The 27,485-nt window shown below is 35.8% G+C and overlaps 1 protein-coding gene and 1 long non-coding RNA gene across 3 annotated transcripts in view; both read right to left on the bottom strand.

Annotated features, from left to right (window-relative positions):
* The window catches only part of ZFPM2 (zinc finger protein, FOG family member 2), a 304,584-nt gene that overhangs the window by 174,026 nt on the left and 103,073 nt on the right, over nt 1-27,485 (bottom strand). The window lies entirely within an intron of this gene.
* On the bottom strand, nt 2,051-14,101 carry LOC128090946 (uncharacterized). The gene is made up of 3 exons (XR_008211161.1): nt 4,112-14,101; nt 3,946-3,998; nt 2,051-3,040 (listed from the first exon to the last, which is right to left on the bottom strand). It is a non-coding gene; the product is annotated as an uncharacterized LOC128090946 (long non-coding RNA).

Here is a 27,485-nt window from a genome sequence, read left to right as displayed (position 1 = left end):
TACTAGTGTAATTATGGAAGGAAGAGGCAAGCAAATCAATATTAAGATTATGAGTTCAAGCTTTAGGTTTGTCAGTCATTTCTAATAGCTGTTCATATTTCGCACATTCACTTGTAATAAAACAATTCTCCTTGTAACCTTCTATACAGAACCTACAATTACTTATAAACAATGCACTTCTGAATCCATAAAGTTTTAAGTATTCTCATGGAGAATCACAGGTATCACATCTCACCTGTCCTAAGCCAAGAAAGCTTGGTATAAATAGTGCAGAATTTAAAAGCACTATACAATAAAGATACCAGTGTCTGACAAAACCATTATTTCACTGAGAGGTATGATACTTTCCTCTGAAAGGCAATAAAAAGTAAATTCCACACTGCACTGTACATAAAGAACAGTTAAAATGAAAAATTTCTTCTGTGACATCCCATGTTGTTAACAATATAGGCAGATCAAGATAAGTGAGTGGATTTGGATCATCATCAGAAGACACAAGGCCATATTTGCCAGTCTATTATGTCATGTTTCTTGAATTCATGAACTCGAGAGTGCAATATCTTTTCGTTGACATGATGGAGAAGTTACACTTTATACAGACTCTAAATATAAAGTGGAGATAAATGAATTAAAACAGCAACCATATTGTTTCTTTAAAATGTTTTTATGCAATGTAGCATATGGATAATTTTGAAGCCTACAGCACACAAACCATTAAGAAAATAGCAATGGAAAGCAAACTGGATTGCCAGATGATTTACCTCAAATTAGCCCTTATCTTTGTAAACCAAAACCAAAGTAGAAGAACACGAGTGAAAAAATAATGCTTTAGAAATTCTTTAAAAGATAAAAGCAGCAAAATCACATGCACTATGTCTGGAATTGACAACTGATTCAAAATGTCATCCTCTCCCAAAAGTGATTTCACCCCATTTGGAAGAACCAAAATACTTAAGCACCAATTACTGTTTACATTTTTCTTCAATCCTTCCCAGCTTTTTAAAAAATTGGTTCAAACAGTAATTCTAAGAGAAAATGGTGGTGAGGTTATTAGAAAATGCCACAGTTACACACACACACACACACACAAAACTCATAATAACAATTTTATTATTTGACCAACCCATCATATAAATTAGCTGCATTGATCTAATTGCACTTATCTTTACTTACTAAAAATGTATATAATTTGGCACTTTCAAATCTGTGCCTTCACAATATGCTAATTATACAGTTCAGATGATCTGGAAAGAAATCCATTTTGCACTGATGATATAAGGGAGTGACAGTACAATTTACATTAGGAAATGTTTTCTCATTTTTCTCAAAAATTGGTTTGCACTCAGCCGGAGAAATCTAAATTCGACCAACAGGCATCCCTCCCTGTTCTCCATGGTTACAAAATAACATGACAATCTGAACGATGAACAAGGAGCACATAAGAATGGGTTACAAAACTCCTCTGGACACAGGTAGACAGGCAGTCAATGTTTTCTTCTGTAATCTGATTAAATAGATTATTATTATATAGAACAATATTGAAATGCTAGTAGCAAACAATTGCCAGTGACAATACTTGAAACATTTTGAATCTGCTGTTCCAAATGCTGAATACGGGGGCAGCTGGTCACTTCACATTCCTTATTTTAAGTGATGACTGCTAGCTGGAGAGACTACAATAAGGTTTTCCCTTTTGATTTTAGCAACAATATACTTACAGGTATGCTTTTGGCAAACATTTACCCGCAGCATTAATATCAACCTGTAAAGACTGAGCTTGAAAAACAGTAATTGCTTTGTTGTGATTTTCTTTTCTGCGTTCAAAGGATAGGGACAGCATCAACTGGAAGACTGCACAGTGAGAAAGCCACCTCTTAGCACATCAGCTACAGACATATAATTACATGAAATCTGAGGGCTAAAAACAGTCTTGATTTATTCATTTGGTTTTCAGCAATCTTGCCAGATATGTTACCAAAATAATAACAGTAATAATAATAACAAGCCAAAAACATACCCATGAGTCAGACTGCTGTGTTTTGGATTTGTGGGGATTTTGGTGTGATACACAGTTGTACAGATACAGCTGCACCACTGCTGGAATGTAGCCAGAGCCTACATAATAACAGTCAATCAGTACTAAACCCATACCTATGCACAGCACAGATAAACTTAACTCACTGTAATGATGTACCACAAATAAGACCAATTAGTATTTTCATTGACACAGTCTAAAATAATCTGTTGTTCTGAAATATAGATCCAGAGTTATTGTATATTAGTGAAAACAGAGGTTGAAACAAAGGAAAAATATCTACAAGGATGGGTAATTTGAGTAAATGATTACACTGTCACAACAACCACTTCTGCAATTTCATTTAATAAAGGATATTTATTTAAATAATTTAGAGTCAAACTATTAAATATTTCCATCAGACAATACTTGGCATTTTAGAAAGAACAGTGCGGGTATAAGAACACCACCTTCAGACAACCATTTTCCAGCTTCTATTTGCATTACAAATGTATTTCTCACAGGAAGGAGTAGAACCTGAACATCAAATTAAAAATAGCATTATTGGGAATCTTACAGAAAGTGTGAAGACAAAAGCATGTAAGCCTGAGGATAGAAAAAATCCATCATAATATAATTCTACAAAATAAAGATGAGGTTAATCTGAAACCTGAGAAAATTAATATCAAGATTTTAATTGACCTCAGCAGGTTTCAGATTAGGCCCTGCATGTTCAACATGATGGCTCCGTGTAATTTTGCAGTGTTTCTCAAGAATGTTCACCCCATTACTTCTTAACCTTCTCCCAGTCGTTTTTTGATTTCCATTGAAAACTGAGATGACTGGAATTTATCTCTGCAGTTCCTTCCTCCTTTGCACAAACGTACTGTCAAAGGCATTTCTGGAATATGCAAAAGCTAATTTTAATGATTGCTGTTCTTCTTTAATTAAAAAATAAAGCCATGATGAATGTGAAATTCTGCACTGATTTTCTCCGAAATATTTTGAGATGACAAATTGTGGTCTCTGCAAAACAAAAATTAAACAGGAAATCAGTGGTCATTTCCAATATACACACTGCATTCATTATGTCAGAACGTATCAATCCTTACAATAAGAACCACTCACATAGCATGCCAGTGGAATTGAAGGAATGAAGAACATCAGTGTGATCATTTTAAGTTCAATTCCAGCTTTGGAAGCGATGGCACATAGACAATATAAAATTTTCAAGACTATGTTTTGATTTCCAGATAACCAATTTTCAGGCTCTTCTGCTTTTCAGACTTCCTAGCTAGGATTCCATTGTAGATATTTTACCAAAATTTTCTGAAGTTTGCTTTTTATGGATAGAAAAAATGTGGGATTTTTGTATTTTTCTCCAGTAGCTTGGAATGCCAATAGCTTAACAGCTGCTGACAACTTAATAGCTCTTTCATTCTCACTCTATTCCACTAAATCAGAAAGCCACCCTCTAAAAAGAGTGAATTTGATCAGTATTTCAACCTGAACACTTCACTGTTTCAGGCTTCATAAGCAGAAAACTAGAATGATAAATTAGACTCAGTGTATCATGTCTCTGCTTGCTTTCCTGGCACTATCTGCTTGAAGGCAAGAGAAGTCAAAATCTGCCAGTTGCTGTATCATAGTCATTTTAATGATACAAAAGCATGTACTATGAACAAGTTGAGGATAACTCTTTACAGTTGCCTTTGTCTCTCTGTTCCATTTTTTCTTTTATTTTTCTTTTTATGGGAGAGAATCTTAAAACGTTTGCAGAAGTTGAAGAGAGAAAAAATTTTTAAAAATATTTAAAATATCTATAATGGAGACCGATGCTAAAGGCAATGTGTTCTAGAGAAAGTACAAGCATCTGATGTACCCCTGTTTGTAGTTATGGTCTCATGATTCAGGCATTTGACACTGCGTACCTGAGAAGTTCAGCATCTGTTCATGCAGCCTTGACTGCTCCCTTGCATTAGGTCTGTGAAACAGAACAAGGGAAAAAAATTCAATTCCCATAAATACAAAAGCTGTGTCACCTGTATTCAACACCAAAATGTGACACTGTACGTACACATATATGCAAATGATTACCTGATTTCTGCTGTCCAGTTCCAGAAATGCAGGCTGCTGTCAGTTTTCTACCTAATACCACTTAGGCATTTCTGCTGCACTACTGGCAGCCTCAGATAGAAGAATATCTGATGTGCAGGACTCCATCAAGTGAAATTCCAATTTGTCCTTTTTATCTCATGATTGTTGGACTCTGAACAAGTAATAATACAAAATATCTCTCACCTGCAAACGATTTACAATAACATAATCAATAATGTATTTGCTGTGATCCAATTTACTGTGCAAGAAAGTAGCTTTTGACATGTGAGTATATTTCAAAGGAAGAAATTCTAGTCATTATGACTTTTATACTACTGCCTTCTCCCCTTTCACATATGTTTACATTCATAACAATTACACCAAGGCAACACTATTCAGTTTTACAAAACTCATCCACTACAACCCATTGCACACAACAGAACATTTTCTTGGGATCTGCCCTAGAGCTTTAAGGTTTATACTGTTGCATTGGACTTCACTTTCCACTGGAAGAAAGTTGCTACCAATTATTTTACCTTCCCCACTCTGCAGACATTTTGCATATAATGACATTTCTGAGGCATCAAGTCCTTTTTCTGAAGTCAATAAATGTAGAACTACACTGTGTTTTGGACTTGCAGCTTGAAGAAGGGAAAAAAGAAGCTGTGTAAATGAATGCTGGCCAAAGGACTGAATCAAAGCACTCTAAATTCATGATCTAAAGTGTAATAATGGACAGTTACCAACAGTTAGACAGTGTAGGAAACTTGCTATTCCACCAAAACATTTTCACATATCTGAACCCTTAAATCTACATCATAATTTTTCCATACTAAATGACTTTCCTTCTCCTGAGCTGCACATTATTAATTAGTGAACATAATTATGTTGTAAATCAGATTATCTGTTGGAAAAAATAGAGAGAAGGTGGGCCAGAAAGGGGGGAAGAGAAGGGTTACATGGGCTATTTATGTACCCATGTATTACACACAGATGAAAGGAAGTGTAGGAGAAAAAAAGGAGCAACTTTCTGGGGGTTCCCAGTGACTTTTCCTTTCTCTTTATTGGAAAGGAATGCTCAAGGCTATGTAAGATAGGCAATGTAGGAGTAAAAGCTGCTTGTGCCTCCATTTCCTTCAATGAACCCTTCTCTTTTTACCTCATTTGATACTGTGTGTACCTTCAAGCAAAAATGTTCTTTCAATCAAACCATCTTAGTGTTACAAGTGCAAAACTAATTTACATAATAGAACAGAAGTTCATTTTAACTATACAGAATGAGAGCGTCCTTTTTTTCTTTTTTTTTTCTTTTTTTTTTTTTTTTTTTTTACAAGGGCCTTCTGGTTTTCCTCTTAGACCTTTCTTTTTGTTTCCACAAGACAGTATCAGCGAATCATAAAATTCAGCATTACTGCAATAACTCTAACAGTGCCACAGACTTTGCAACTGAACCACACTTACACACTCCATCTTTCAAGGACACCTACCTCCCTGCTGGCCTTCCAACCTCACAAGGGCCCATGCTCCATCATCACCCAGCTGGAAATCCAGACAGAATGGCTCTTTTATAAGTTTCTTTGCATCCTATTTCTGAGGCATCCTATTTCCCTTCCTGCACTGCTTCTAGCTTAAGAACTTCCATCCCCTCTACCTACAACTATTTTATAATATGGAAGAGAGCTCCACTACATACAGTCTTATTCCACAGAGCAAACCATCGGTCCTGTGTATGGGACTGAAAGCAAGTTTTATTTATTATAGCTACTTTTTAATGTGAACTTTTTCTAAGGCAAAGGTAGTTGAGGAGCTGATTGGCCACAAGCTTCTTTGTCAGGGGACAATACTGATCATACTGCATATCATTATTTTTTTTTTAAAACCTTTTTTTAAAGTTTCCTCCACTGTATTAACATTTGATATCGAAGTATGAAATAAAATGCAATTCAGCAATTGTGGCCACTTGACAGCAAACAGATTAAAAAAAAAAAAAAAAAAAAAAACACTAAAAAATACCTGTACTTGTGAGCAGGTAAAGTAAGAACAAGCATCTTGACTTTGCCTTACTCCAAAGTGTCCTCACCACAGTCTGTAACTGTTAGGCACTTTTCCAAACTATTTAAAAATAATGTAAGTCCCAAATCCAAATTATTTAAAGCATATATTCATTGATTAATATTTGCATGCACTGTATAATTTCCTGTATTCCAGAAAAACAAAACTACTTTTGCATAGCAATGGGAGTATTGGGTATGCCGATCATTTCCACTGACCATTCCAACTCAAATAAAAATTCTATTACAAAGTAATCTTATAGTTTCAACTAATAAAAATGTAAAAGTAATTTTAAACCAAGAGCTTTTCTTGAGTTGCACTGTTAATAAAATAAGTGTTTTGCATAAAAATATCTTCAACAGTTTTCCAAATGCAACAGATGGCTGTGCCTTCTCTTGTAAAACATGAAAACAGTGTTATGCACTTCACAAACAGTCCACGCATAAGCTTTTGTTTCAGGAGATTATGATTAAAGACAACGGATCTTCCAAAAGCCATGTGACATGTAACATCAAATGAACTTCACTTATCCCCAGTTTCAACCCCAGCTGTCACATGTATCACAAAACATTGGTGCTCTTATATTACACCACTTCAAATTTCTCCCAAACGATGATCCAGTCAGCAGAAAACTCTTCTCTAAAATATAAAAAGTCACAGTTGGTTGAAACAGAACATTTACAGGCCAGGCACAGAACACATTCACACATATATGTAGATTTTATCCATGCTGTCATTTGGTATTGGGGCATTTTCACTTAATTAATGGTGTGTGTGTGTTTCTTTTAAATGCTATAGTGACTATTATTGAAGTTCAAGCCTCTAAGTCCTGCAGGGAATGTCACATATCCTCTAGATGTCTCTGGAGATTAATTCTGAGAACATTGTAATTCTGAGCAGGATCCACTGTAAGAAGTCAATCATTACATTAGCACTATAACTTCTCCAATATTTGCTGTGTTGGAAGAAACAAAAGATTTTTCTGCCTGCAGTCTGAACTCAAAGCAACTTTACACGCTTTCATTAAGCTACTACTTTCTCCAAGGTGCATTCCCATCTAGAGATTTACCTCTACATTTTAGCAATAGTATAGTATGCATTTTTATAAACATTTCAGCAGCTAACAACAATATTCTGCAGTTACCCAGTATCTTTCCATATACCACCACTGGAAACCAGTGATGTGGGCCAAATCTGCAGGGTGGGACATTCTCGGTGGGAATTTTGCTTACAAAGCAAAAAATGTCTTTACAGTTTTTTCAGTACTCTTAGAATCATTATAGTAGTAAATCTCAAAATGCAAATTGACACATACTTTGAACACTTTATTTTATGGTGTTTACAATCACAGTCATGGAAGCAGACAAGTATTTTGTGGTAATATGTCCCCTGGTTTTGTAAGTGGTTGTCCCTTTGTATCAGAGCAACAGCTCACACAGATGAAATATAACCTATACATGCAAGCTTACTGATAGTTTGTAGAGAAAAAGGCAAATTTTATCCAAAGCTGGTGGAATCCCTTTGCATGGACGTCAGCTGGCTCAGAACAGCCGCACTGGAAACAGCCCCAAACAATGCGCCCGCATTCACACAGACGTCCCCAGCAGAGCACTGCCAGTGTGCTGTGGAAACGTGTTTTGGGAACCATTGCTCGGGCAGATGGCAGGCAAAAACTTAAATGAACATGCTTCCCCAAGAAGAACACGCAGATCTGCACTTTCGCAAGCTGGAAATGTTACAGAAAGTTATTTAATTGCAGGAATAGAAATGTCACACATTGTATCAAACACAAATCTGTACTTACTGAAAATAACTTAGTACTCTAGAGAGGTTCAACTGTTCTTCAGTGCTTTTGGTCTTCAACAATCAGTAGACACATTCGTTTATAATTTTCTTACTTAAAAACGCATCAGAAGCAGTGAATGTGGTCAGTGTTAAAAAAAACAAACATGACGAGTGAAGATGGCACACTGCCCTTGGCCAAGAGGAAGAGTCTGTGTGGCACAGTATAATAGTTACTAGTTAATTTATATGAGCCTTAGAAGAAAAATTAATTCGCGGACGATTTTAGCAACCTTGGTGCTTCTCCTGAAGTGTAAGTAGGGAGAAAAGAAAGAATAAAAAAGACACCTTTTGATGAGAGATTATATAGTCTCCACAATCGAGTAAATTTAGTTGCTGTTGCAAGAGAGGAATGTGATAGGAAATTTTACAGTTGAAGGAGAAATGTCACAGTATTTTGATAAGAGAACGATGAACTTTTTTTCCCTTGTGCCATTATCAAGGCGAAGTGAACAAAATACATCATTTATAACCCACTGCTCTACCATTATCTCCTGGTGAGACACTTGTTTTAAAACACACAAGGACCTTTTTTTCTCTAAGACTAAAGCTCTCTGTGAGGCTCCGTCTGCCTTTATAGCCATGAAAGAAAGTTGACACTTGTGTGGGCCAAAGTTTCCAGGCAACCACACAAGGGCACTTGTGCACCCTCCAGGTCACCACCAGTTCTGAAGTACAGAGGAAGCGTATGAACAGCGCACGTCCCTTTGATCACAGATACCATCAAAAACTGATGTGTGGAGAAAATCCTGCACTTGGGAAGAAAGTCACTACAGTCTGCTTGTGGCTTTCTCTTACCTAACTACACAGAAAGTAAACGCTAGCGTGTTAGCGCAAAACTGCTAAAATAATTTCTCTGACTAGTCTCTCAGTCTCTCCTTCTCCAAGGTATTCCTGAACTCTTTTATTCTGTTCTTTTTACTGTTCATTTCCGACATGACAGCATGGCTGTTTTGCTGTAGAACGCTCATTCAGCAAACCTATTCTCAAGCATGCAGTTATGTACCTGCAAATGTGTAGCAGAAAAAACCCAGTGGTGGGGTTTCAAGCACAGGTAATTTTATAGACCCAAGCAAAATTCCACACTACTTCCAGTCACACAACGTGAGCAGTGATCATAAAACAGACCTTTTAAGTTTCTGTTGAACAACACAGAACGTAGGTGTACTCCGAGTCCGCTGCTATCTAGTACAATCACTGTCTGTTCTAATAAAATTACACTGGTCATAAGACCAAGTGATCAGAAGATAAAAGTGTACAATTTTCTAGAGACCTTTAATCAGTCCTCAGATTGTTTATTTGTCTTGTGGTAAGGAAGTCAGAGTTAGTAATGAGAAAACCATTAACTTATTTTATAAAAACAAATGAAAAAATTGTTTCCAACAATGCCAGACGAATTTACCATACCCCTCAGGTTATTTTGCTACTCCTACATGCAATGTGTTTAACAGCTAAAATTCTTTATCTTGACTGTTAACACTGGTGCATTTGCTGAGTCAAAGAGGAAATAGACAGATTATGTGAACAAGGAGAACTCTAATAACAAAATAAAATGAAAAGTTGTTTATATTAAAAATATCCCACATTAACTTCTAATTAAAAAAAAAAAAAAGAAAAAAAGAAAAAACAAGCAACAAGTCTAATTATAACAAAACTTACTGATTCAAGATAATTTTGTCGATGCAGGAACACAGGATATATGTTTATGTAAATACTTATCAAATTACAGCAGAAGGTAACAGAACTTGAACTAATGGTCGTAAGTTTGTGCAAGTAGAAAGTGAAACAGAAAGCTATACATTTTAATTTCCAAGTTACTGGGAGACATATTCACAACCAAGTATATCAAAAGGATCCCCAAAACAAAAACTCACCACTATTTTCTTACTTCCTATTCATTTCTACTTAAGTTAAAAATGGACAGGCAAGGTTGTTTCTTCCCATTATTAAGGGAACATTCCAAAACTCCTGAACATTTTCATTTAGATAAAATTCCAGTTACTTATGTTCTGATTAATATATGCAAAAGCTTGGATCATAACTTAATTATGAAGATTAAGAAATATATTAATAAACCAAATTCAGGAAGAATCTGTATGGAGATGCATGCTATTATCATATAAATATTCATGTTCCTCATTGCACAACTCAAAAAAACATTTATTTTAATTGTAAGACATTTAAAATGTTTTGATGGATTATGCAATATTTCTCCTCCTGTTGTAGAAACACTGTCAGACTCATTTAGATGGATAGATGTTTGCAGCAAGAGAGCTTATTTATAATTCAGGACACCCAGGACTCTGAAATAAATGAGTTTTAGTGATACATTCTCTCCAAGGTTTAATATAAGGCTTATGATTTAATTGCCACACTCCAAAGCTAGGGGGCAGGTCAGCCTATTACCAAGCTCCTATATTTAACTTTGGTGGAGAGTGATTGGTCTTAGACCAACATGGTCTCTCAAAACAGGATGATAAGTTAATTTCACAGTTATCACAAAATAACATATGATATTAGGTGGTAGCGACATGATAACTCCACTGGAAACAATGGTAATTACATAGTAAATCGTGTCAATGATACTGCATTATCTCCTAACTGTTCAATTAACTCGTTTCACCATTGCATACTATGTTTAGAAAGTTGCTGATGCAATATTTCCGTATCATAATTGCAAAAAGATAGTTGAACAAGATAACACGCTATAATTTTAGAAAGTTTCTAATATTACTTGCTAAAACTCTTTCTGCTATGAAAAACAAACAAACCTTAAGGTGAAGGAGACCTGCGAACGTAGAAGATACCACTTGAAATGGAAATAGGTTGGCAAGACAGTCGTCAAACTAATTATTTTTTCTTCTTTCGTGCAGGAAATGAGACATTAATTCATAAATCTAATTCCTATAGGTAGGTATTGATCCAGCCAAATGGTAAAAGCCCTCAGCTATCATTAAAACAAGTATAAATTAAATCCCTGAAAATGTAACTTTTCCTATGCTGTGCAGACAATCTGATAAATGCGGATAAGTTTACAAAGTAAGGGAATACACTTAAATTACAAAATAGCAAAAAAGATAGGAACAAACTGAGCTTTTTGCTAACTCAGAATGCTGCATCTTCATCACTGGCAGAACAGGCTATCTCACCTTCACCCATACAAATCAAAAGAGCAGCGAGGTGACATAAAACGGAATAAAATGCTGCCTGAACTATTTACATTGTTATTCCCTTTCAATAATCAAGACTGCAGATACGATTTTCTTTGGATGGTTTCCTGTCTTGTTTATACATACACCACTGCTCTGTAATTTGAGCTTATTCTTAACCGCTACTTTTGTGAGTACAGAATTAAATCAACAGCTGGTAAAAATCAGAGTTACAGATAGTTTGAAGCCGAGGCATATTAAAGGCAATATACTGACTTACAGTATCTTAAAATAATGCTCAGGAACAGTGCTTTCTATAAATAAATAAATGACCAATACATATGAGTGAATCCCTAAATATATACCAATGCAACAGTTTAGAAATCTGTGTCTGATAAAAACGTTTTCAGTCACAGGCATTTTAGACACAAAGGAATTTCTGAAAATTTCCCAGATTAACTTCAATAGGAAACTGTGGCAATTAAGCATTCTTTAGCTTATGTGGCAACATTTACCTGCAACAGAAATACTTCAGAAGCATGAAGTTGTTTTTGTTGTATTTTTCAATTTTCCTTTGTGACAATAACATTTCATACAGCTTGTTTAGATTTAGAACATCTCTTTCAAGGCCAACTCCACCTACTTTTTCATCTCTGCTCATACTAGTTTTGTGGTTATAAGAATACAAAGGAATCTGCATGATTTTAGCGCATGACTCATTTCCAGCAAATCAACAAACGTACTTTCAATTTGTTATGCATGAGAGATGTGTAAAACTATAGAGGTTTGGGTCTCTGGAGGACAAAATAAGCAAAATATTCAAGCATTGTATCTAAATCATAACTGAAGTTAAACTCTAATTTTAACATACAGGCTGTACAGTGAATTCATAAATGCCAGGAAGGATTTTAAAAGCATCACACAAGATCCTGGGCCTGTCCCCAGCTGTCCTAAAAATCCTGTGCATCCTGGTACAGATTTCATTCTATTAAATGTCCAGCCAAATGATACTGAATAGGTACAGCCAGAAATGGCAAGAAAAAGTTGATTATCTTTTTGAAAAAGATGACAGAAGTCCCAACATCATTCTCTGATTTTAGAGTTTGTCACTGCTTGAGAAATTCTAATTCCAGTTACCTTACATGATGCAGTTCATGTAACCTTGCTGTTACACAGCATATTACACAGATGCCTGAAGAAACCAGCCTGTGCTCCATACAGTGGAAGCAGTGCTTCCACTCCACATTCCCAGTAGCTTCCTTTCTCCCAAAAGACACCACTCATCTCTACTTTCTGGGTTTTCCCTGTTGATTCTCTTGATGTGATGGATGACAGACAAGAAAATTATTGGCAGACAAGGAAATAAAATAAAGCCTACAACCCAGCCAAAACCTCTTCCAAAACAGGGAAGTCAATAAGGTATGGAAACGATTACCCAAAACTCAATCTCTTCCATGATAACTAAGCAACTGAATTTATAACATTCCTGGTCTTACATCCATCAAGTCATAAGATATGAGTACAAATATAAAAGGAAGAGAAACCAGCAAGAGTAAATACACGAAAGAAAAATCAACAAATAACTCACAAAAACTCCACACACGCACACATAAAATGAACTGCAAAAAGACAAACCAGGTACATTTGCCAGCTGAAAAAACAGAACAATGCAGTGGGTGAACCACATGCTGCTCCATATCACATCTTCGTTGGTTTAAAATGTTTATAATGTACTTATATTTCTCAGGTTGGTGTATCTCTCAATATATATAGAGAGTTACACTTTCTGAAACCAGACTGAATTGAAAAAAAAACCCACAAATCAGACGATCATGATGTGGTTCCCTCCTTTTCCAAGCTCTGCACCTTGCAAAACAGATAAAAACAATGCTGAAATTAAAAAATACATGCTTTTACTGTTTGGTTAGTGTGTTTTGTTTTTGTTTTTTTTTTTGGCTTCCAGCATCCTCCATAGAACTTTGAGAAACAAGACATTTCTTCTGAATCAGATATCCATTATCAATTTGGACAGAGAGCGTCTGAACCAGTATTATCTGCAAATGATTTATGAGGGCAGGTATTTCTCTACCTGAACGTTTTAGTGAAACCATAAATATCAGTAAAGACAGGAGCTGGGATTCAACAAAAAAGCCCTGAAAAATATTTTACATGGGAAGCTACTCTCATCTGATGAAAATTTTAATTCATCTTTTATATATTTTAAAGATTTTTGATGTCAGCCAAATCTGTCCTCCTTTCTTACTTATATTTTAAATTACCGCTGTACTTAGCTATTAATGAAACCTACTGAACTAAACCAACTGATCAGTTGATCTTAAAAAAGAATGCGTCAGAACCTGAAATGTTGCCCAGAAGAAAAGATTACATTCAATACCAGCTTCATAAAACCAAATCATTTAGAATAGTTTATGAAGAATATCCTCAAAATCCTAGTAGAAGCAGTATTTCCTTTTTCTTTATATAAACTACAACATATTAAGCTTTGGTAAGACATTTAACTTTAGGAGTTATCCATCTCCCCATCTCTAAAATGGTGTTGGTAATTCTTTCTCATGTCTGCAGAAGAATGGCTTTATGCAACAGCACTGTGTGGAGTACCTACCTTAGGAAGGACTGGGCATATTCAGCTGCTTTGCTTTTTTTTTCCAGACTCAATGCATTCAGAGCTCAAGATTACATTGGAAGCACTATACAGCATTATTAACACAAAAATTCAGAACCAATTTAATGACTGTTTTGATATATATTAGATTATTATTCCTTTCCAGCATGGTCTATTTTATGAAAAAGCTAAAAAGAAGAAAACACCACATTTCTCTGTGGAAATGAATTTTTAATAGTTAATTTCATCTTCTAGATATTCAAGATTTTCTGAGCCTCTTTTACAACCTTTACTTATTTCTGTTTATTATTTATATTCAATTATTTTTCAGTTATTATTAAGTTGATAAAAAGATTTTGCTATAAATTAATATGGAATGGTACCATAAATATGTTAAGCCAAACTAAATGGTATAAAAAAGCATGTATTTACTAAAATTCCATTGTTAACATAGAAATTTACATGTATACATTTCAATACTCTACTTTCATTTGTACATTTAGATAGTGATGTAACAGTAAACTGTGATGTATATGTGCTGGATTATATTCTGTATTTACAGTTCTAATAATGTATATATTAACCATGCTTTTTACCAGAAGATTAAAAGGTGTTGGAAACATAAAACTGAATAAAGTATCATGTCTTCCTATTTAAGATATCAAAGTATTATTATCCTTCTCTTACAGTCAATAAAAGCCATATACAAAACCTCTTGGACAGCCTCTAAGATTTGGACAGCTGGAGCTGGGCTTGATTTTAGAATTGGATTTCTGGTGTATTTCTCACTCAGCATTGAAGGACATTACCTGTGAAAAAAACAGATTCTAGACACCTAGATTAGGGCACCTGAAAATCAAGGTCAAATCTCAGGCATCATGGAATTGGCCGGTATCAATGGAAATAACTATGGCTTTACTACTCCAAAACCATCTGCTTTTAATGCCACATCTGTCAAAAAATGAAGAGAATGTTTTTATTAGCTTTGTATAATATGTTTAATGCCTTTATGATTAATTTGCTTGTATAATGTTAGTGCTATCAGCACTTAAGTAGGGTGATACAATAATATATAAATAAAATATTGTCCGAGCAATTCAGGGAAACAGCATTCACCATGGTAAAGACCAGGTTAGGAAGAAATACAAGATTTTCCTTCTTCATATTTATTGTATAAGGGAACACAGACAGCATCCACTCTACTGGTTGTAGATTTCATGAAAGGCAAAAGAAGAGTCCACAAGCCTTTCACATCCTGTTTTAAGCTCATCACTGAATGGTGTGTTCATCTCAGAGACTCTAAATACTTCCTGTCAAAATATAGTGTTCAGTCAGGGCTGGCAATTCAGCATGAGGAGGAGGAGGGAGAAATTAAATGACTAAAAACTGCTGCTATAATGGTGTCAAGGGAAGAGGAGGCTGCCCAAGAAGGACAGGGCTATGGAGCTGCACAGAAATCCTGAGAACATTTTGCAAGCAGCAATGCAAAAACACACTGATGCTACATTTTATAAATGCCATAATGTAAGTATGTGAAATAACACATGAGTTGCCAAGCAAAAGTATAATTTCTGCATACAGCTACAAATAACAATACTTAGGATTGATGGCTTTTGCATAACCCTATAAAGCAGATATTATGATGCATGGGACTTTAGTAATACAGTTACTATAGTGAAAAAGAAAACCATTTTATATCAAATTACATCCTCCTTCCCCTAAAAAGTATCTGAGTAAGGCAGAGATAATGTAAAGTTCGACTATCAAAAATGGCTTCATTAAGAACTTTAATGAAGCACATGGGAGCCATTTATTGACTCCTCAACTATTAAGACATAGCATTATTACTGCTTTAATAGTATTTCCATTTTCATTTAGGAAATAACTAATCAAGGGATCAATGTACCAAAGACTTTATTTTCCCTCCCATGGGTCACTGAAAGTACATTTTTTAAAATGCAAAAAACGTAAAGGCAATTCCCCCCAGTGCCATATCACATAAGCAATTTAAAGAAATAACAAGGAATGCTAAAGGTCAATGGCTCCCGATCTAAGCCATGTTATAAAACAAATGAAAATTGTTAGCGGTAATTCTACCTTTCTGGTGGAAGTAAGAGATCGCTTTCACATCAAAGAGGCTTACCTCCAAAGTATGCAAAGCACCTCCACCCTGACCTGCTGTCAACCTGTGAGACATTTCTATTTCTCAGACTCACTTTGAATGCAAACTACTGTTTTCCTGGTAGTTCTCACAGCTCCACTTCCTTTGAGGTACAGATGTGTAGCCAAAGAACCCAATCAGATAACATCCATTTACATATTTATAAAGTCTCCTGTAAAATCTCGTATCAATTGTTGCCACTATATATAGCCCTTTCAAAGTATCTTGTGGGCACAAGCGCTCCACTGCACTGCTCCCTTCAGGAGTCCAGATATATCGTATAATGTGATTTCAATGTAAATGTGGCCCATCACACAATCATACCACTTCACAAACTCTTTTCTGCTGGGGTAGCTTAAATCTAAACACACTCAAGCAGCTTGCTGCACTGGAGCAAGATTTCTTCCACATAAAAAAAAAGTCAAAACCCCCAACACAACAATGCCAAGGAAAAAAAAATCTGAACATTTTCTGCAGAAAGATGGGCCGTCTCCAAATCCTTGTGCCCTATCAGACAAATTAAAGTAAATCAAGCATGAAATGAAGCAGAAGAGCCCCGAGATAAGGCTCCTTTAAGTCGTTTACAGATTAGGATAGAGAGAGGTGCATCTGGTCTCTGGCAGTGAAGGAGGCCAGTTTCTCATCTCACAATAGCAGCCTGTGTATAGGATTACCTTACCTTGTCACTGACAAGGGAAAAAGCGCCTGCAAAATGTCTCTAACTAACTTCCTAATGTTCCCAGCTAAGTTCTCTTATTAAAGTATTAACTGTTACAATGATAGAAATAAATTTTGATAAAACAAAATAAAAACAGACACTAGTCTGATTTATGAGCTGGTTGGACACTGATAAACTGGATGCTCTGCTACCAGCCGATGAGCCTCTTTGCTTATCAGTCAGGATTTCAGTGCTAGAGACAGCAGATAACTTTCCAACTGGAATTAGGGATTCAGTGAACTGTCTGTTACTGGTTGGACTGGTGCTCTAGCAGCACCTAAAAGGGCCTCTTGTGCTATCAGATGGGATTTTGCTGTTGCACGCAGGGAGACGCTTCCCTGCTGCAATTGACAGCCCAGCTCAGAAGTCAGCATGGCTAATGGTTAAACTGGTTCTCCAGCAGTAAACAAGCCACTCTCCTCCTATCGGCTGGGATTCACCCTTTACAAATTGGAGGCCTTCCTTCCTCAGGAAGCCTGCCTCTCCTGGAGCCCCAGCTCCGGCTTGCGCTACTCCCCACTGAGGCCAGAGCCCAGCAGCACCAGAAGGTGATCTGACGACAGTGCCATGTTGTTGCAGCATGCAGAGCCGTGGGAAGGCTTCAGCCTGCAGCCACACCGCCCTGCTGCTGCCAGGAGCAGCCCCTCGCACTGATGCTGATGGCCCATGGGGAGACCCAGTGGGCAGCTGGAGGAGGAGGTTCCAGAGATGGCACAGAGCCCACACAGCCACGGGCACGCTTCAGCAGTGCGCTCAGGATGCTCTCCTGGTTTTCCTGGAGCAAGGTGGTCACTGCAGTTCCTCATTTTCTACATGATTTAACTCCACTATGCTCAACCAGTTGTGATTTGCATATGTATATTGTGCTTGGAGGAACTGCTCCCACTGTGCCTTTTTTTGTAGCTCTGCTGTGGTGTACTAGCCTACAAGTGCAGTAATTCTTCTGGGTACAAAGACAAGCACTAGCCCTAAAACAAGCCCAAGTAAGGGTTCTCTAGGCATTCCAGCAGTAATCAAACATATTTATTTAACAGGAAGAAAGCAGGAAGATGCAAAATATCGCATGTTCATAGCTGGATGTGTAAAAATCCTCCTTTCAGAGAAGTGAAATAACAAATCAACTCACAATTACTGTGTGCTTTATAAAATTCAGTTTTTAATTCCCTTTGTGAATACAGAAAAATACATAAAATGTTTCTTTGTTGTGAAAATCTTCCATCTGTAGATGCCAAAACAGTGCTACAAAGAAACCCAACACATAATGCTCTGCTTGTTAGACATCTTACCTCACATACTCACACATTAAGATGTATATGCCCTCTTAATTCCAGTGACAATGTATGTGTTCTGTCAGTATTCACTGTGTATGAACAGTGTTCCCATGGTGAAAATACATAGGATAATGCTTTTTAATTGACTTAAACTCTAGACTGAAGAAAAATCTCCCATCATTATAGTAGCATAGACTAGTACCCGACAAAGATAGCACTGATTTCCCCTCAAAGCTCTAAAAAAAGGGTGCCAGCGCAGCTCTTATTTGCCAATCGAGACTTTTTTAAAATAGATGTATTTGACAAATACACAAAGAATAAGACACAACCAATCCAGAAAGCAGAGTGCAATTTTACTGAACTAATCCAAAAGGAATGTAGGGCAGGATTGTAGGAAGTATGAAATTGTCCTTCGGGCTCTAACTGCCAGACTCTAAACCGATGGCACTTCAGGAAATCTTTCTAAATGTATGAAAAAATGGAAGGGAGGACACACTGAGCCTCACTCAAGAACACTTTCTCAACCAGCATTTTATATCACACTGAAACCTTTATACTCTTGTGGCACTTGGGGCTATTCTTAAGAACACCTCCAAATCCACAAAATGTTCAACTCAAGCCAAATGGAACTGGCCCTCCTAGTCTAATACTCAGACACCACCGGAGGTTTTTTATTGGTATTTTTTTCAAAACTATTTTTTATTTAAATATTTAAATATTTACTTTTATTAGCCAAGCATCGTTCACTGCTATGAAAATGAAATATAAGGATTACAAACAGTACAGATAGGTAGAATTATGCACGGAAACACTTTCATGGGAGGCACTTTTTATACTGTGAGGATACTGTTTGAGGAAGAAAAAGGCAAATTAAATTTCTTTCCTCACAAACTGTCAAGATTTTCTTCATTGGTCTCAGCATGTGCAACCAAAATCCCTCTTTCCTAATGAGAAAAGTGAACTTCTGTTTGTATGCTTAAAACAACGCCTGTTCTCATTTTCACTTACCTTTTAAAATATCCACTGCAAAACTGCATCAGTGTAACATCTTATGTTGACACATATGATGAAACAGTGATGAAAAATTATAAGAAACTGTCTAATTGTGCCTGCAATATGGATGAACAAATGATCTAAAATGTAAAAATATTCAAGCCCAGTGAGATTAACACACCTGATTTGCAACTGCTGCTCTTCTCAGCGAGATACAGCGTGAAATGCGAAGGAACTGTAAAACATGATACGATCCAGTGAAATTTTGCACTCTTTTTCTTACGTTAATGTCATTATTTGCACACATCTATGAAAGGTATGAGAGAAAAAAGCATATTTTTCACCCCAACATTATTTTCAATTAAATGAGACCATAACATAATTCTCTTCAGGTAACTGTTATACGTACACATCTATGACCAACTGATGGATTCTAATAATTGCTCCCTGCTTGCTGCTTTCAAACAATAAACCAACTTAAATAACACCAAAAAGGAAAAGAGCATGCTTTATTTTCCTATTTATTAATACTACAGAAGGTAACATGTTTATACGATATTTACAGTATTCCAATTTCTGTAGCTGACAACATAAAACATTGAGGACAAATTTTTTCGTACCCCAATGTATCAGGAAGATTCAAAATTTCCATACTACATTAAAAGTGAGAAAACTTGCTGGGTAAAAGTTTACTTTTTGCTCAGTAATGCACTGTATTATGCAACATCATTTTCGTAATTTTTTTGTAAGCTGTAACTGCTGGGATTTCCAAAAACATTTTCAAAACTAATAGCAGTTCTGTATTACACAAGCAAACCACACTCTCCAAGCTGTTTACCACCTACTACTGGAAACTGTTACAATAAATGATATAGATATTAATGACATTAAATGATAATAACTGACAACTGTATGAAATCTTTCATTACTAGCTGCTGCTGATCAACGACTTATTCAGATGCTTTAAAAAAAGGAAAGTATTCACTGCAGTGTTAGCAGTGCAGTGAATAATAAAATGCAATGTGGCACTGTTTGGGTATAAATGCAAGATAATAGACAGCATTTGAGCCTGATGGCCTCTATCAAGAAACCAACAATGCATTATAAATTTTTACAATTTTTACCATGAAAAAGACCTTTGGTCACTACCATCACTTTAAATTATTTGCCTGTTCCATTCTCACAACATATTTCATTTCTTCAAAAGGAATGAGGAAGGTTTCAGAATGCTTACATATCTCATGTGCTAAAATGAACTTCACAGATTAACAGCTTCTGAAAATACAAAATGCTTCTGTACTTCCCATTTTATAAGCGCATTACCTAGCACAAAAAGTCTGATGAAAGATCCTCAGAGCCATGAGGATCTGCAACGCAAACATAAATTTGCCCTTATTATCTAGTACACCAACAAAAGCCAAAGTTCTGTACTGGTTACGTCAGCCATCGAGAGGACTCTGACATGGAATTTTCTGTAACCAGATCTGGGCAAGTTGCAGATATGATGCAGGCAGTACCATATACAACCATCCTGACTTCTAATTTCAATAGGCAGGCACATTTTTAGAGCTGGGTCATTATCAAGATGAGTGAAGAACAAGACTTGAGTTCACACTTCAGGGTCCATTAGATGCCATTACACACTTTAGATCTTCTATCATGCAAGAAGAATTTACTTCGATTTATGTACCTCTAGCCTTCTGTTAAACAATTTAATGATTTAACTAGTTAAATCAGAATCCATTTTAACCCTACTAAACTTTTCCATTGTTCAACAATATGCAGTGGGAATTACAGACCATATTAACATATTTTGTAGTAAGATTGAAGCTATTAAAAATCATTAACCTCATTTCATTGATTTATACTGTAAATGGGACTTAAAATGATTCAAACATATTTCCAAACGAAAAACAACACAGAAGAAGAAAATCAAATGTATTATATATTGAATATCTTTACAATACCTTACAAAACATTCATTTCTCCTGAAATATAGTGTTATTTTTCAAACAGGTGAAATTTATAATGTTAAAAATGATTTGCTGTATTTGAAGTAGAATTTGAAAATAATCACGGCTTTAACTCTGTTCCTTTACTGCAGATCTTAATAATCTGAAGCAAAGCTGGTCCAAAAGAGACCTCTTAAGACCTCAGATTGTTATCAGAAGTTCTAATAGAGTAAGTGTATGCAGAATTGTCATGTTTGATAGACTAGGTAATCTCATGCATTTACATGAGCAACAGACACGGCAACATAAGAGAAAGCAGAGTCCTTACTTAAAATTGTCTTACTTAAACCCTCATTCAGTGAGAACTGGGTTTTACTCTTCTGATCACGTCTGTCTACTTTGTCTATTCTTTGTAAGTGACAGAGGTAGTTGAGGTAGCATGAACACGAAGACATGTTGCAGAAACAGTCTGAGGTATCACACAATTACATAGTCCAAACTAGATCCGCAGATCTAAATAATGTTGCATAGAAAAATGTGTCTCAGTAAAATCTCCCTCTGCTCCCTCTCCTCTGTACTACATACCAACAATATATCAAACATAAAATCCATTTCTAAAAAAAAAGATACGTATCTTTACTTCTTTGGGAACTGGTTTACTTTGTCGAACTGTGACTGTATTCATTCACAGAAGACTATTCATCCTCTCTGAAGACAGCATTGAGTTAAAAGTATACGCTGCTCAGGAGCATAGCAAGTGAGTAATTTACCACAAGAAAGCAACTGTACCTGTCTGCAACATAAACCCCCACTGAAATGAATCTCTTAAATTTCCCATAAAGTTGCAAGTTGCTTTAAGAAACAAATGAACAAACAAACAACAACAAAAATGCATAGACACTTATTATTTAGCTAAATAACAGTCTTTGTTCCCAAAATAAACCTCTACATTTTCCAGCATGTATACTCTTAAGTTTCAAATATAGACAGTCTAATACAAAGCAGCCTATAGATCTGATTATCAGAAGCAGACAGGAAGGTCAGGTATGTAAACTATCAGACTGTTGTGAACATCCAGGAAAGGACACTTTTTACTGCTACTGCCCACGGCACTCTTAACTGGTTGGAGACATGACCACTACAGCTTCTGTACACTCTATGCATTTTTCATAGCAAACACACTAAAGAAAACTATTCCGTGAGAACATAACGTAGTCAACATCTTTGTAAAGCTGTCTTTGAAAAAATATACACTAAAGTACATTTTTTTAATAAATAATTCTTGTGACAGTTTAGTGTTTGGGATAGAAACAGATAAAACAAGTAATCAACAAGCCGCTCTATGCCACTGTCAGCTGTCCCTGCTGGATGAAGCATGTACTTCACACTGCTGAAGCCATAAAATGTTTTTTCCGCTCAAATGAAACAACATACAAACAAATAAAATGAACCTTCTGCTGCTCTCTCAAAAGTCCCTTTAATAAAGCTTTAAAAATACAATAAGTATTATTATGCTAAGCAGTAACTATTCATACAGCTTGCCCTCCTAAGCTCAGGGTCTTACAAACATTTGACCATCCTACAAATATTTGTTCAATAAACCTACAGGTATTTTAGAAAGTGTTCTTTATCATATATTTTTGGAGCACTGAAGGCACCATTTCCAAGGGGAGGTGAGGATGGGGAGTGGGAGAGGGGCTCTAATTTATATCATGCAACTGTTGTTTGCTAAAAAAAAACTGTAGGCTATTTTCACTCTAAAGATACAAGTGCATTTCTCTCTCACCTCGCTCTTGCATGCAGAACTAAAACAGATTGTCTCATTTTCTCTCTTTGCACATATTACATATATAATGCCAATCAGTTTACTAATTACTCCAAAGCTAAAATGAAACTTAAATTTGTACAGGTAGATGAGGGTTCATTTATTCCTTGTTCTCAGGGCTTTGACACTCGAACAAGGGTAAGAGGGAGAGCAGTGGAATGAGCAAGAAATCTTCAAAAATGGTTTGGTTCCAAATACCCTAATTCCCATTAGAAGCATGCAACTACTTTATCTTTCTTCTTTTGCCATTAATTACAAATAAATTCATCTTTCTCTTGTGAAGCCTGAAGTTTGTTGTTGTTGTTAGATGAGTTGCATTCAAACTCCAACAAAAAAAGATGAAGCCAACATTGAAATTCATCTCACAGTCCAGAATTTACTTAACGGCCAGCCTGTGTGCTGTGATAAACGGAATGATGATCCGGCAACATGTCTTTATCCATGGTTTGCTTTAATTAACGCCGGCTTGTTTGTTGAAGAGATGATTAATATGCCAATGAAAATTGCATAATTGAATACCACAACACTGGCACAATCAGAAAGACACATGCAGTTTTTTGATTAACATTTATTATTATTATTATTATTGTGTGTTTTAATGTTCTCACTATGAAATGATGCAGATTTTGACTGAGAGGTGAGGAAAAGCCAGGTTACGTACGGGATTCTCCATGGGCAAGGGAAAAGATATGATGCAATTTAATCATGCAAGCATAGGTCCTTGGTCAAGCAGCCATTTTTCCAAACACAGAAGCAAAAACATCTCAGAAAAATACTGGAAATATAACAAACCATACCAAGGAAATAAACAACAAAAATAAAAACGGCAATGACCATGTGACAAAAAGAAAAGTAATGAGTATGGAAAACCCAAACAACAATTTAAATATCTGAAAAAACAGTACATGAGAAGCAGAGGAAACGGTTTTCAAGTGGCTGAAAAAATAAGAAACTTCTGCTCTTAAAGCATTGACATATTACAGTAACAAAACATTATAAAATAGGAAATCTTAAGTTATCATCTTTTTCTAGGACTTCAACTGAACATCTGTCCTAACTGTAGTGTGTTGAACATATACACTGAGAAAATCCATGTTACAACTAGCTCGACATTGTCAGCTAAGGTAGGTTGTAAGTGGATTGAGTTTTATTTTACCTATACAGTGATTTTCTTCTTATCCCAACTGCGTAGGGCAGACGTTAATGTTTCTTAACACTCATTCTCATGCAAGGACTAATTTTTAAGGGGTAAAAAGATCCCCTTACTTTACAAAACTGAATTCAGACTTGCACAGAAATTCAATGGGATATGTAACAATTTGCTAAATACCTTAAATATTGTGAAAATTAGCTATTAGAAAATACACAATTTTTGAGCTAAAGTGAGCCCAAAAACTTTTGTGAGCTCTCCCCCCAAATGAGCATCTATATGCTCAATGAGCATCTACTAACTGTATATTTTCTTTAGTGGTCTAAGCAGGCACAAGAATTTTCTGATAACTAAAGTTCAGTTATTTAGATTAATAAACACTTGCAGAGGATAACACAAAGCAAATACTGCTGCACCTTTACTATAATAAATAAAACAGGAAGGAAAGATTCCAATTTATTTCTTTCTATAAGAACCAGCACAAGTAGTAAGATTTCTGCAAGAATTGCTTTTCATGGATTCTTTCACATTGTCCTTTGACAGAGAGGAAAAAGGATGGATACAAATGTCCACGGGAAAGGATCATGCACTCCCACTACAACCTTTAATGTGTGCCTAAGGTGACCATCTATGGTACTGCTGGAGGCGCAGCTAATGCTGAGCAGAAGTATCAACAGTTCAGCTGAGCACAGCACATTCTGAAAGAGCAGGACTGTGCAGAGGACATTCATCCTCCTGTTTCCTTCCCCAGGGCCATCCATTCTCCTCCATTCTTCAAGCATGGTTTCCTGAAGTGAATATATTTGTTAAGAACTACCCTATAGAGGCATGTACAACACACAGAAGATTTTCAGAGGGACCCAGCCAAGGGTTCTCCCACTTTTACACATGTCTGATTTCCCAGTTTGCAGTTTAGGTTGAAGGTTACTCAAGCTCTTATCTATCTACATTTGTCACTCAATATTAAGGAAATTCTGGCAGAGAAAGCAAGTTGAAGCTTTTTTTTTTTGAAGAGACACAAAGGAGTTGCAGAAGCCACTCCTCTATTTCCTCACTGTGTTTCTCTGTACAACTAACAAAGGCCTTTTAGTTTATAAAGGGACATCACAATTACAAAACAATACAATCTGTCACATTAATTAGGGGCAGAGAATCACAGCTACCAGAAACCATTCACTTTTTTTTTTTTTTTTAAACAAGAAACAACAGCACAACACACTTGAGAAACATTTCATGGCTGAAAAGGCACAAACACTGTAATGCAACCATGATGCATAGAAAAAAACAGCTGTTCATAACTCAAAGATGGTAAAAAACAAAAAATGTGAAGGAAAGTTCTTTCTTAGGCCTAAGTCTGTAATACAAGCCATCACCAAGGAGCTCCTCCAGCTTCACAGGAAAATAAAACTTCCTAGTGGAAAGATCCAGGAAACAGTGAAAGAGCTGTAAGTGCTGAGGTTCTCCACCATGTGAAACATCTGAATTGCAATGAAGAAAACCCTACCCAATGACTGTGGGGGAAAATAACACATTGCCCAATATGGGAATAAGCAGCCAGATCCATCTTTCAAATAACATTTTAAATTGCATTATTCCTGTTATTACAGTTTTGAAATTACTGTAATCTAACATTTGAGCAGTGGTATCAGGAGAGTCAAACATTAAGTTGCAATAGATATCTCTGTTCATGCTGCCCTACAGATTGTAGAGGCACACACTGCAGTTTGCTTAACTGTAGGTCAAGCCTACTGTTCCAGAAGTTTCCAGGCATTTAATTTTTTTCTGTTAAATTTTATATTGCATACAAAGGTATATGAAATCATGATGTCTATGTTCAGCAGTTCAAATCAAAGCTGTAGTTTTGTTTCATGACTTTACATTTACCTTGCATTTCATGTAAATAAAATATTTTACTTTTTAATTCTCAGAGTTCTGAGAACTGTAAGCTCTCTGTAGAGTTGGAAAAGAAGTAAGTAGTGCTGATAAGGCAGAAACATGAATGGCAAGCAGAGCAATAAACATTTCTATTTCTTACGCTTATGGAACTGCAGATCATCGAATAAATTAATCAAACAAGGTGTAAAATACACCAAAAGAAAATTATTTTTCCATACAACACCAGGGCAACAGCATGAAAGCCAAAGGTAGAGCAATAACAGAAATTTATAAAAGAAAAGCCCATCAAAATTATCAAACACTACTTTGCAGATACAATCTCTGATCAAGGAAGGTGGAAAGTTCACAATTCCAGAAAATGACTAGGAATGCCTGCAGAAATATCGCTGTCCAGCTAACATGCTTACGATCTTTCCAAACGTATCCATTGGCCGCTGTCACAAACAGATACAGTTCTAAATATACAAGACTGCTTGGTAGAGCCTTAACATATTACTTATGCAAATCCAGTGTACTGGACCTATTAATATCTTTCACAAATTTATCTTGTACAGCTACCAATCAATCCTCTTCTTTCTCAATGAAATCCTCCAATTTCTCAGTATGTTTCTGCTATCCAGACATGTCTGACCCAGAACATAACTAGTTCTCAATGGAACCACAGAACTATATTTTAATTCATATTTTAATTCATATGTAGGTTCTGAACCAACAAAAGAAACATACCTTTTTTTTCCAAAAGTTTCTAAAGCTCTGTAACAACTTAATAACCTTATTCAAATAATTAATGAAGTTATTAAGTAAATCAAATAAATAAAACCTTGTGAAGAACAGATCTCTTTACATCATTACCAGATGGTGCCCCAAAAATTAAGTAATTGATCATTTTATAAGAATCTTTTGTTTACAGTTCTCGAGCCAGGTTCTCTCCAAGTGATTGTGTTAGCATCTATGCCAGTTTGAATTAATCAGTTTGGGAGTATGGTTTCATAAGTATCAGATGTTTTATTAAAATACAAATGTATCAGATTTCTTTTTTACTAATACATAATTCAGGTTTTAAATACCCAATATAAAGAGACACAAAGCCTTCTTCTTAGAGATGTGAGTTTAGCATTCGTGATACCACTTTCACATATAGAACAGTGAACCACTCATTCCAACTGGTGAACATAGAAGTTTCACTGACTTCAGGATTGCCTTCTGAATACCCACTCCTCAAATCGGTGAGGAACTCACTATGGTTTCTGAGCTTTTCTTTCCAAATATTTCATTTGCAACATGCCCTGGAATAGTTCAGGTTACTGAAATTAATTACTTCATTCAGCTGTTCAGTGATTTCCTTGACAATCTTGATCATGTTACCATGTTTGTGAATGCTACTTATTTCTAGTATTTCCTTTGATATTCCTTTTTTTTTAATTCTATAATTTTTTACGCAACTAATTCCAAAGACTGTTTTTTGAAGATTTATTTTAAAAAGAAACTCTTTCATAGCCAGTATATGACTCATTTTTACAACTGTTGGAAAGAAAACTTTATGCTGTGCCAATGCTTAAAAAACAGAAAGGGGATGACCTGGATAACTGTCCTGCCAGTCTGATATTGATACACAGCAAAGCAATGGAACAGATGACATAGAGCTTAATTAATACAAAAATAAATAGAAGTAATAAAATTAGTGCCAATTGACATATGTTTATGGAAAATATTTTAAAATATTAACTTTATATTTTCTATCA

The sequence above is a fragment of the Tympanuchus pallidicinctus genome, unplaced genomic scaffold (genome assembly GCF_026119805.1).
Source record: "Tympanuchus pallidicinctus isolate F22 unplaced genomic scaffold, pur_lepc_1.0 scaffold5, whole genome shotgun sequence".
Lineage (NCBI taxonomy): Eukaryota > Metazoa > Chordata > Aves > Galliformes > Phasianidae > Tympanuchus > Tympanuchus pallidicinctus.
The sequence above is the reverse complement of the archived record's forward strand: the minus strand, read 5'-3'. Positions and strand labels throughout refer to the sequence as shown.